Source organism: Pinus tabuliformis, chromosome 1_2, assembly GCF_031772625.1.
Source record: "Pinus tabuliformis cultivar Carrire ecotype Pingquan chromosome 1_2, CPIR1, whole genome shotgun sequence".
Taxonomy (NCBI): Eukaryota; Viridiplantae; Streptophyta; class Pinopsida; order Pinales; family Pinaceae; genus Pinus; species Pinus tabuliformis.
Window position 1 is genome coordinate 667,690,197 of NC_142298.1, and position 13,026 is coordinate 667,703,222.

The window sequence follows — 13,026 nt, forward strand, 5'->3', positions numbered from 1 at the left end:
CATTCTACTGCATTTGCATGGGAGTATACTGATATGAAAGGTATTGACCCTAAGACTTGCATTCATCACATCTACATCGAGGAAAACAGTAGACCAATCAGACAACCTCATAGAAGGATGAATCCAAACCTTAGGAAGATAGTGAAAGAAGAGCTCCAAAAACTACTCAATGTAAACTTCATTTATCCAATTTCAGATAGCCGATGGGTTTCTCCTTTGGTTATAGTACCTAAATAGAATGGTAAATAGATGGTATGCATTGATTACAGGGAATTGAATAAATAAACTTTGAAGGATCACTTTCCTTTACCCTTTATCGATTAGGTATTAGATACTCTAGTAGGCAAAAAATACTTTTCATTTTTGGATGGTTTTAGTGGCTATAATCAGATTTAGGTAGCACCTGAAGATCAAGACAAGACCACATTTACCTGTCCATGGGGAACTTTTGCTTACTGAGTGCTTCCTTTTGGATTATGTAATGCACTCGCAACATTTCAAAGGGCAGTACTAGGAATATTTTTTGATCTAATCCATGATTGTGTAGAGGTCTATATGGATGATTTTATAGTTTATGGTGATTCATTTGAAGAGGCATTAGAGAATTTGGAAAAAGTCCTTATAAGATGTAAAGAAACAAACCTTTCATTGAGTCATGAAAAATGCTTTATGATGTTTACTGAAGGTATTGTTTTGGGACATCACATTTCAGGGGATGGGATTAAAGTTGATAGATCAAAAGTTGAAGTCATCTCCAAGTTGCCTATTCCAAATTGTCAAAAAGATGTTAGAAGTTTTCTGGGATTTACTGGGTACTATAGAAGATTTATAGAAAACTTCACCAAAATAGCATCTCCACTCTTCAAATTGCTTACAAAAGACTGTGAATTCAAATGGGATCCTAATTGTTAATCAGTATTTGAAACTTTGAAAACAAGAATATCTGAAGCACCCATCTTGAGAGGGGCAAATTGGAAACTTCCTTTCCATATTTCTATAGATGCTTCAGATACAACTCTAGGAGCTATGTTGGGTCAAAAGGATTTAGTTCCTTATGTTATTTACTATACCAGTAAAAATTTGACTCCCACTGAGTTGAACTATACTGTGACTGAAAAAGAGTTCTTAGTTGTTGTTCATGCAATCAATAAGTTTAGACATTATATAACAGGCTATGAAACTTTTGTCCATACCGATCATTCTGCGATTAGATATCTAATGAACAAACCCGTTACTAATGGCAGAGTTACAAGATGGCTCTTACTTTTACAAGAATTCAATATTACTGTGTTGGATAGACCAGGGAAACAAAATACAGTAGCTGATTTCTTGTCTAGGATCCAAAATACTAAAGAAGATTCTCCTGTAGAGGATAAGTTTCCAGATGAATATTTATTTGCAGTAACTACTAAGACTCCTTGGTATGAAGATATTGCTAACTATTTGGTTACAGGGAAACTACCTCCACATCTATTTCCTAGTGAAAGAAGAAGATTATTTAGGGGAGTTCAAAATATTCATGGATTTCTAACGAATTGTTTAAAACAAGGCCAAATTGTGTGATCAAAAGATGTGTTAGGGAAGATGAAATGCTTGACACCCTCAAGGCATGCCATGATGAACCATGCAGTGGACACTTTGCTGACAAAAGGACGGCCTATAAAATCCTCTCTTTAGGATATTATTGGCCTTCCCTCTTCAAAGATACAAAAGAATATGTCAAAAGGTGTGACAACTGCAAAGAGTAGGGAAACCGACTCTTTCAAATGAAATGCCATTACAACCACAGGTACTCATCGAACCCTTTGAAAAATAGGCTTTAGATTTCATTGGACCAATTAATCCACCATCTAAACAAAAGAAGTATATATTGGTATGCACTGATTATGTCACTAAATGGGTAGAAGCCAAAGCATTACTTTCTGCTACTGAAAATTCAGTTGTTAATTTTCTTTATGAGGATATTTTTACTCGCTTTGGTGTCCCAAGAGAAATTGTGACAGATCAGGGAAGTCAATTTACATCCAACATGATGGAGAAGCTGATGGAAGAATACAAAATCAAGCACAGAAAATCTACTCCTTACCATCCGCAAGCAAATGGCCAAGTGGAGTCTACAAATAAAGTTATTGAAAGCATCATCACCAAAACTGTTCATCTACACAGAAGAGATTGGGCAGAAAGGCTTCCTGAAGCCTTATGGGCCTACAGAACTACATGGAGGAATACAACAGGACATTCTCCCTATGAACTTGTTTATGGGAAAGAAGTCCTGCTCCCCATTGAGTTTCAAGTCAAAACTTTCAAGATGGCAGTTCAGTTGGGGATGGATCTATCAGAAGCCCAAAAGCATAGAATGGAGCAGTTGAATGAGCTGGATGAGATCAGACAAGAAGCAATCCTAAGAATTGATCTCGTTCAACATCAAAGCGCTAAGTGGCATGACAGATACATCAAAGAGAAAAAGTTTCAAGAGGGAGATTGGGCATTACTATTTGATTCCAAGTTTAAAGACTTCAAAGGTAAATTTCAGACCCATTGGCTTGGGCCATATGAGATTGACAAAGTCTTTAGCAATGGAGCGGTAAGAATCAAGACCATTGATGAATTTCAAACTCCTCTTATTGTGAATGGCCACAGATTAAAGATTTATCATAAGCCATTCTCAAAAGAGGAATTTGTCAAAATGTTTCAAGAGAATTCTGCAATAAGGTTGGTGAAGGAGAATCCTTCTTCTCCATCAGCCTAGCCTTTGTTCCTTTCTATTAAAAAAATAAATAAATAAATAAATTTGCATAAGCTTGAAAACCAATCACTGATTGGCAGTCTTATACAGAAAATGTAGAGTGAAAATCAGGAACACCTGACACTATATTTTCCAAAAAAAAGATCTCTCTTTCTTTCCCATTTTCACTTCATTCCATCCCACTCCATTTCATTTTCATTTCACTCCATTCCTTTTTATCCATTTCATTCCATTTCATCGATAAAAGTCTCTTTCATGACCATTTCCATTCAGTTAGTTATTATCTAGCTATCTTTATTCAACCAAGTGGTTGCTGTGTCAGTTTCCGCAACTGGAATCAGTCTCCGCAGCTAGAAGCAGTTTCCGCAGCCACCACTCTATTTTTTCAAATTAACAGTCAAGATGTTAGTTCAATAATCATGAAAATGCAGGTATGACTGAGCATATGCTATGAAGACATGGAGCATCTACAGACATCAATAAGGAGCAGTTGATTAAGGGCTAATGGACAACAAATGACAAGGATTCCAAGGTATGAGTAAAAATTTCTTTCAAATAGCAATCAAAGGCACAATTTTGCATAGTTATTAAACCTTAAAGCTCCACTATATGCAATGATTACCACGATAGCTCCATTACCATTCCACGACATTACTCCATGAACCATGCATTTATTCCCTAAACGGTCTCATGATTAATTTTCGGGTTTAACTTGTAGTTGATTGCACTTTCACACTCCACTTGTAATCATGAGATGTTACATGTTTATGAAATGGCTTCCACTCGAATTTAAGGAGATTATATATTTTTTAATGTTTTAACACATCTACGTGGGTTGGGTATAGATTGACCCTCATATACATGCTCTTTATACATGGCAAAACAAGGTATGGGATTTAAAACATTATTTTTTAGAATTTGGACCAAGTCTGGAAGGGAAGGGTTGCCCTAGGCCATAACACAGAGCATCAAATCTACCAAGGGTGGTAAATGGTGCTATAACAAACCCTCCTCAACTTCTTCAAGCTTCGACGATATTTTTTCCCCACCATTCTTTAGAGGTTTCATAAAATTATTCCCACAAAGAAATTCTTCACAGGAATCCCCCATTTGGAATAGTCAAAACTCAATTAAATCTGACTTAAGCCATAGTGAAACAAACTACTATGAAGATTCTTGAAACCTCTTTTGTAGAAATTCGACATTTTTGTGAGGCTTTTAAATAAATAATAGGGGAGATTTAACTTTTAACCTAAAATTACCATGAGCAACCAAACATTATAATAAAAAATAAATTTGTAGCGGTCCTCATAGGTAATATAACGTATGCTAATCAAAATTAGGTCACGCCATTTTCTTTTCAATAAGTTTACATGCATATCTTTGATGTTATAGGACACTTTCCTGGAGACGAGGAACTTGTCCCTTGGAATATTCTTAACCAGATAGTTCTTGGACCACCTCTCTACTTTTATATGTATACGAGTGCCTTTGGCTATGAAAGCTTCAACCTTATTATTGCAGGTATGTGGAAGGGCCTTAATGACCTTGACATTGTACCCTCAAAAGGCATAAATAAAGTCCCACTAGATCACTTCTTTGAATAGGGTCAAATACTCTTCATAGGCTTCTATCGTCTCACTGCTAGGGGGTTCAACTCTCACAATTGGGGTCATTTAACATGATAAGAATGTGCCAATATTATTCATAGAAAAATGGAATAACATTTAGCTAGAAAAAAATTTAATAAACCAGACACCCAGGAGCTCTGCAAAATGGTCAGAACATAGTCAAATTAGGGTGAAACAATAGTCGACTTCCAGATTAGGTTTTAGGCATCGATGGGTTTGAAATGACACCAAGGGTTGAGTATTGGCAATACTGAGTAGAATATGAAGGGTCTGAGCAATACCAGAGAAAATCACTCAGGATTATTCACTCGTAACCATAGGCCAAGTGTTGGACGTGTAGTGCGCCATTAAAACCAATGTTACCACATGATCACAATAACCTGTCAACTATTGATTACAAACCCTTTCACATATGAATGCTCCATACATGATATGACTGTGAATTATTAGGTTCAATAGTATAGGAATCAATGCAAATAAAACATTGTAGTCCCATAAACCAAATTCGAATTGCACAAGCCATTAATCACAAGGTTTCAACCCTTGGTTTAAAAGGACCAAGATTATATATCCATGAAATTCACATATGAAGATACCATGCACCATATAATTTAAATAAAATTGTTACATGCCACTTAATAAGAAATCAATTCCTAGTGGTGTTGGAATTATGAAATAGTGGTGTTTGCATAACATAAAGGATAAGTAATCAAGAGTGTATTCAAATTTTCAAGAAAACATAGGGACAAACACCAACTCATGTATCATTCATGATAACATTAGGAATGCAATAAATCCATTGACTTATTGAAATTAATAATCATAAAATAAGCGATGGGGTAAATGTAAAGAAACTTGTTACAAAGTCATTCCAAGGCGCAATCCAATAACCATAAAGAATGAAGAATAAGCCATGGGTTCAATGTAAAGAAACTTGTTACAAACTCGTTCCAAGGTTTAATCCAACAACCATAAAAAATGAAGACTTTTTTCATTCATCAAAAGATTAAAGAATATGAAAGAAGGTAAAGTTGATGTTCAAAATCAACAAGGAAATCAAATAACTTAAGAATATGATATAAACAAAAAGGGGGCCGATTTCATTTAGAAAAAAATGAAAGGGAGTTGTTGGGAATCAAACATATGCCAGAAACTGCATGTCTTCTATTTCTTCATGAGCCATGGTTGAGAACTCTAAAGGTTTAATTAGTGAAGTAAGTTTTGGATCTTTTTTGGAGCCATGTGAGAAAAATTTACTAGGTCTTAAGGATAGGAGAGTATCGAGAGCTATATAATTCTTATGTATGTGTGGGATCCAATAATTGTACTCAACCAAATACTTAAGGTAATAACCAAGGATGCTCAACTACACCGTTAGCTATACTACTTGACTACTTAAGAACTAGAGAATGGTAATCTCCAATGTTTTCCCTCGTGTACTGTAGCAACAAAAATGTTGAATAACTTATCTATAATTGGTTTCAAGTATGCCTAAAAGTTATGTTGAAGTGAGATGCTGTATACAAGCGTTGTCTAAAGGGAACCAACAATGATTTCCAACTAGGTGAGACCATGTGTAGTTCCTACGTGTATTATTTGCCAACCAAAGTTTCACACACCAAATGATAGATCAATATGTTATTTAAATACATCAATACATGTTTCTTAAAATAAAAATAAAAAACATCTACTAGCCCTAGAAAAATCTCTTAAAATCACTAGAAAATAACTACTAAAAAATCCTAACCTTGACAAGGTATATATCATAAAACATAATGATTAAAAATCTGAAAAATTTTCCATGTAATTTGCTATATCATCTCAAGATTTTGAAAATTTTAGAGTTTGAAACTTCACCCAAAAAATTTACACTGAAAATTCTAATATAACTCTTTCAAAACCGATTTCAAGATTAGTCAAAAACCTTATCCATAGATCATATATATGAAATTATAATGAATTTGAACCTGAAATTTTGATCACCTATACTATGATATTTCCTCTCATTCTCCATAAAATTTCACTATTTGAAAGAAAATAAGTTATAATGAAAATAAAGAGATTACTTGTTTTAGACTAATTTTAGGATTAGTCACAAACCCTAACTTCCATAGGCTATAATTCTAAATTAAATTTTGGTTTTTGAAACTTTAAAAAAAATGTAGCAAAAATAAAAATACAACTTATTTGAGACTAATTTCAAATATTAGTCACAAACCCCGACTTTCATTGATTATATCTCCAAAAGTATAGTGAACTAGAACTTAAAATTTTGACCACATGTACTTTGATATTTTTCTTAGTCTCTTCAAAATTTCATTGTCTAGAACTTCCAAGAAAAAAATTATTGCAAAAATTCCAAGATATCTTTTTTTAGGAGAAAAACCTTAGGATAATATGCTCCCGATACCAATTGTTATGAATCAAGTGTTTGAATATGATAATAAGTCAATTATTACATATCACTTTGAGGGGTAAGCCTCTTTTTACAATGAATCAAATCTACATGATAAGTTATGATTATTAGAAGACTAGGTCTCCTAGGTATAAATATACAAAATAAATGTACAATTATAATGAAAAGGTACAATGACATATTCTAGTCGGCCTACTGATAAATAAACTAATAATGAATGATTATTAGAAGGGGTACAAAGAGCTTAACACCTATCAACTAGTTATTTATACCCATTATGTGAACCTAAGTTATAAAGGTGATGATTCCTCGTCTCAATGATTAGATTACAAATGAAGAGATAAATAATAATACAATTATCATAATTGATTTTTAACTAAATAAACAAAAAATAACGTATTTAAAACTTAATTTAGTGTTAAACTCATTTATGAAAATCTTAATGAATTAAACTATTGTTAACATAAATCCATCACATCTTGAAATGATGTAGAAACATCATTTGAAATCATAGAGTTCAAAAATTAACCATAAAAGAAATAATATTAATAAACATGCTTTAAATGTTAAACTATTGTTAATATAAATCCATCACAACTTGAAATGGTGTAGAAACATCCACGAAAATCATAGAAGTAAAAAATTAACCATAAAAAATAATATTAATAAACATGCTTGAAGTGATATGTGCATTAGAACAAGACTGTGTGATAAAGAAAATCTATATGATGAAAGTTAAAAACAATGACATGCACCTAAAAACCAAACAAAATTTTTAAGCAAGAATATGGTAGAAAATGTTCTTGGAAGATAAAGAAAGATGATAAGTATAATAAACAAGATGGTAGTTTGAAGAAGATGAAAGGTTAAAAAAAACAAGGTGAAGTAATAGGGACATGGTAGTTATGACACTACCAAAAATAAAGAAAAATGAGTAGATGGAGAATAATTTTTTTTAAAGGGAGATGAATGATTATTATATTTTATATATATTTTAAAAATAAAATAAATTAAAAAATAATTGTGAAAGAAATTCCTTAAACCATTCTTGATGCATTCTTACAACTATCCTTGGTTTATGGATTCTTGAACAATAACATGTTATATAGAAGATGTTCCTTGTTGGCAAAAAACTATAAAATGTATTTTTCAAATGCCTTAGTATAACTCTTTTAAGATTTGACTTTTTTCCCAGTATATTTTTCAATAAACTTTACTTGAAATCTAAAAAGGATTTGTTGAAATTACAAGTTGAAAATATAGTTTCACTAATAATTAGACAGCGAAAATTAAAAAAAAAAAAAAAAAAAAAAAAAAAAAAACATGTAGATTGCATCTTTTCAAATTAGCCTCTTCAAATGCCAAGTTTAAAAAAATTCCCTAATTTAAATCTGAACATTTTAGAAGTATAAAAGATTCCACATTAACTCTTTTTATAAAACATCTACTTTTTCTCAGATCTGTTTAAACAATTCATTATTACAATTTTATAATTTAAATATCATATCAAATTTGTGAAGAAAAAAAAAAAAAAAAATAGTTTGAAAACAAAAACAACACTTTGAGAAATGATACCTGAGATATTCATATATCCCATTAATTGCATTCAGTTTTGTTTGGTTAACGATAGATTATTTTCCATTTGGATTATGTTTTTAAGAGTTTGTATCACTTTTATTTCCAGTAAATAATTGATTTGAAGACATTATCATAATACTAATACATTTGTTATGAGTTAAACCTATCACTTGTGAGAATTAAATATGTGAGATAGATACAATTATTCCTTCCAATCACGGAGACTCAATTATTCTTTCCAATTACCGAGACTCAATTAACAAGTAAGTTAATGAAACTTTCAAATCCAATTAACAAATAGTCTCCTATTGAATTAAATACAAACTTAAATGTCCTTTTATTAATAAAATATTTTTGAAATCTTAATAAGTGCTGGATTATGCAACACAAACAGAGCAGTCCTGGGCTACTGCATCAGCTTATCCCAACACCTTATGTCGAGTATGGTCTGCCATCTGCATCCAGTGACCTTACGATGAAATATGGCCTTGTATACCGTTGCAGCTCTGTTTCCAGTTTAAAAACTGTGTCGAAAATTTTAGTTGCAAATCTTTATTTTATTGTGTCATGCTCCCTCAAACATCAAAGTAGAAATGAGTATTGCAAGTATGCCCACTCAATTCATGATCTCACAAAAAGATATTCCATTACGATGAAAGAACTCAACCAAATAGAAGAATCTTCGTTTCGTTGCCATGGGCACTGCAATAGTTTGACTGTAAACTCAAAAAATGCTTAAACAAAAAAAGGATCATGTCGAACAATGGAGAACACTTCTTCTGCTAAATCACGAGTGACTTTGGCATGCGGATCATAGTTCTTGTATACTTAAGAACCAAAACAGACATTTTTATCTTCCTTGTTTTTGACACCCTCATTGGAATGCTGTAAACCGTGCCAAATTAGATATGTAAACCGTGCCAAATTAGATATCTTCCCTTTCACTGGCACTTTATCAGGTTAGAAAATTTTGTGGAATTTTTTCATTTTACTTAGCCTAGGATGTTAGGAGAGATGGGTTTGATCCTTAAATTCATTAGTCAGATGCGTTTGATCCTTAAATCCATTAGTCCCTGGACCTTTTTCGTCAAGGCATTCCATTCTCTCACATTTTATGAACATCATTGTACTTTACGGTACCTTTGACCTATTTTGTGGTCATTAGTTAGACATAAATATAATTGTCTTATCTTATCTTATCTTATCACTCTCAAATACAAACATAATAACTGCATTTTGATATTTTATTAACAAATACTTTCTCTGTATATAGCTTGTATTCATGGTGCTCTACATGACCACATCTCTTTTAGGCATTCTGTTAAATAGGCATTACTGCTTGAAAGAGTTCACCATCCCGCCCAACATAATCATCCAGTGATGGTGAGATTTTATTTCCTGCCAGAACTGGTAAAGGCCGATTTCTACCAAAATAGTGAGATGAACTGGATTCTCCAGATATTTTAGTAGCAATATACTCCTTTATAATTAAAATAATAAAAAAATATAGAAAATAAGATAAAATAATTATATTTATGTCTAAATAATAAGATAGACTCAGATAACATTTTGCACATTGCATAGCCTCAAAATGCTTATCCAGATTGTTCCATTTAATACCCATTGTTTCTTGGTCTACGCTTTCCTTTCCCGTTGCATACGCTACAGGACTCTGAATGACACTAGAACCTGTGAAGCATGGCAGCTATCAGCCATGTCGTTCTGTCATTTGATAATAGAAGCTGTTTCTCAGCCTCAGAAGGTGTTCTGAGAGCCTGAAGCAACCGATTCATCTCTCCTTTAGATAGTGTCTGTTTATAAAAAAACAAAACATTCTTTTGTGACTTTCTCGATGCAGCTTGTAACTTCCTGTAATAATATCAGTTATTAATGTCGCAAGCTGTGACATCAAACCTAATGGTTCCACCCCTGCTTCTAGGAGTTTCTTTAAAACTCTTCTACGCTCCTGCATAACTAGCTTTGAAAACACACTGATGCAATAGGGCCAAAGTCACAGAATATTAAAAGGAATACAAAGACTAATGCGGAATACACCAATGATTGTGATTACAAAGCCTGTCATGCCCATCACAGTTACTGGATTTTTGAAGATTAGGACGGAAATAACAGATGCAACAGCGGCCTTGGCATTCCCTAAAACCTGCAACGTGAGGGCACTCGTATGTTTTATAACAAGAAAGTTGGTTAAATTCACAAGATAAGTCATGGTCATATTTCCAAGCAGCAGGAATATGATAAAGGGGTTTTCTCTGGCTTTTTCAATAGTAATAGCTAATACATTACTCTCCACAAAAAGAATAACAGGAAGCAACAACAGCGCAGCAATTGGTGCTATGTACATGAGCAAATTCATAGAGTGAAGCTTCTCTACCTCAGAGAGGTAAGCAGGAGCCCCTGAATAACTGATTTCAATGCTCTGGCAGCAGTTGATCCTAGGCAAACCAAAAAGCCAAGAGGTAGAATAATGGCTCACTGTTGCTTGCAATAACAATGCCAAATACCACAGGCACCAAAGCCATATAAACCACAGAAGACTCCCTCTTACATGTTATTATAAATGCAAATATCGCTGTGAAGAAGGGAGTTGTTGCTCCAATAGCTAGATTGATCATTGAAGGAGACTGGTAAATACTAAATAGCGCAGAGAAGTATTGCCACAAACAACTGAGGAGGAGAAAATGAAGCTCAGTGCTAATATATTAAGAAAGTGTCTCCTGGAGACAATGAACTGCATCGATACAATCTCTAACCATGAAATTGCCAGAAAACTATAAATAGAACAGGCACACACGTGCAACATTGTGAGGAATATTGGGTATCTATATCCAAAAAACTAAGTAGGTACTTGTTAAACAATAGCACACCAATATTGGAAGAGTACCAAGCTGCAATAATGAGATCTGTTGTAATAGTCTGGGACACAGGAAATGCACCATATTTTCCATCTCCTGTTGGAGTTGGAGGTATGTCAATAACTTCTTGTTCAAGCTTTGGATTACTGCCCAGCCTCGTCCATGTTTGTGTTTCGGCCATAGAGGAAGACAAGCTGAAACAAACTCGCAGATTTTCAAAAAAAATTGTAACTTCCAGGGTGCAAAAAAAAGTTACAACAAACAAAATATTTTGGAAATGTCTTTTCTTTAATTAATAAATGCTGGATTATGCAAAACAAACAGAGCAGTCCTGGCTACTGCGTCAGCTTATCCCAACACCTTATGTCGAGTATGGCCTGCCATCTGCATCCAGTTGGCAGTGACCGTACGATGAAATATGGCATTGTATACCATTGCAGCTCTGTTTCCAATTTAAAAACAGTGTCGAAAATCTTAGTTGCAAGTCCTTATTTTATTGTGTCATGCTCCCTCAAACATCTAAGTAGAAATGAGTATTGCAAGGATGCTCACTCAATTCATGATCTCACAAAAAGATATTCCATTACGATGAAAGAACTCAACCAAATAGAAAGATCTTCGTTACATTGCCATGGGCACTGCGATAGTTTGACTGTAAACTCAAAAAATACTTAAACAGAAAAACAGTACTAATCCTTTGAAGCAAATATCGATAACCAGGTTTTTGGTTAAGCTTTGTGCAGAATAAGATAAAGATCAAATTCAAAAATAGAAACTATGGATCGATATGCTCTATTCAAATCCAAAGATAAATTACATGAAAATTCTTGGCAAGGAAATGTGCCAAATAACACTACCCTTCTCCATTAATGCACTGGATTGCCAATTACAGGTCATGACTCTCTTTGGACTGAATCATGTATTTGTTATCATTAGGGGTTTTTTCACTTTGGTTTTCTCTGTTCCTTTTTTATCTTCTTTATAGCCTGTACATCTAGTTGGAGCTGGGGGAGTAGTCTCATGTCCTTCAGGACATTTATCCAATAGGAATCAGCTGCAATATCTCCAGCGATGGGGGTATAGGCGGGATCAGTCTTCATCTCCGGGGGCAATTCCAGCTTTGGCAGTCTTTCAGACAGAGCCCTGCGTTTAGGTGGATTCAATTCTGGTTCAGCCACAGGCCTGCGTTTATTTGGATTTGATTTTGGTTCAGCCATCTTGGCCTTCTTCTTCTTGCAATCTTCATCAAGTAATTCTCGAGAATACCTGCCCCGAGGAGTAGAACAAACGCTATCTGATGCATAAAAACTGATTCGTTTCTTTGGCCTTGAAGGGTCATACCACTTTCGAAGAGAACTGCGTGGATTGAAATTTGCACTGCCCCTGGACTTGATTATACGGTCCCGAGCTAAATTGTTAGCAAGGTTTTGAACCCTGTCAGCTGGGGTCATGAAGCTCGACTCAGGCTGCTGATAGGTTTCAGCTCGTATCGGAAAAACCCTGATGGGCGAAGAGCCTGCAGGAGAAGAAGCAGGTATCATCTTCATATAGCTTGTTACTCCATTGGTATCATTAAGCTGAGAATCTGGATCGCCACAGCTAGCACAGGAGGAGCGATTATACTTAGATATACATGATGAGTCCAAATTGGGGAAGATCTGAGCCTTGTATTGATTTGGGGTTATAGCCTCATGAGGTATTGTACTGCTCACAGGCTGAATTTCATGATGTTGGTCTTCTTGTGAAAGGCCTGACTGATCCCTGGTTTTCTTTGATGCTAAT

General features: G+C 34.1%; 1 pseudogene; it reads right to left on the reverse strand.

Annotated features, from left to right (window-relative positions):
- Positions 1 to 10,382: 10,382 nt before the first annotated feature.
- LOC149207455 (putative sugar phosphate/phosphate translocator At1g12500 pseudogene) lies at positions 10,383 to 11,425 on the reverse strand (annotated as a pseudogene).
- Positions 11,426 to 13,026: the final 1,601 nt, after the last annotated feature.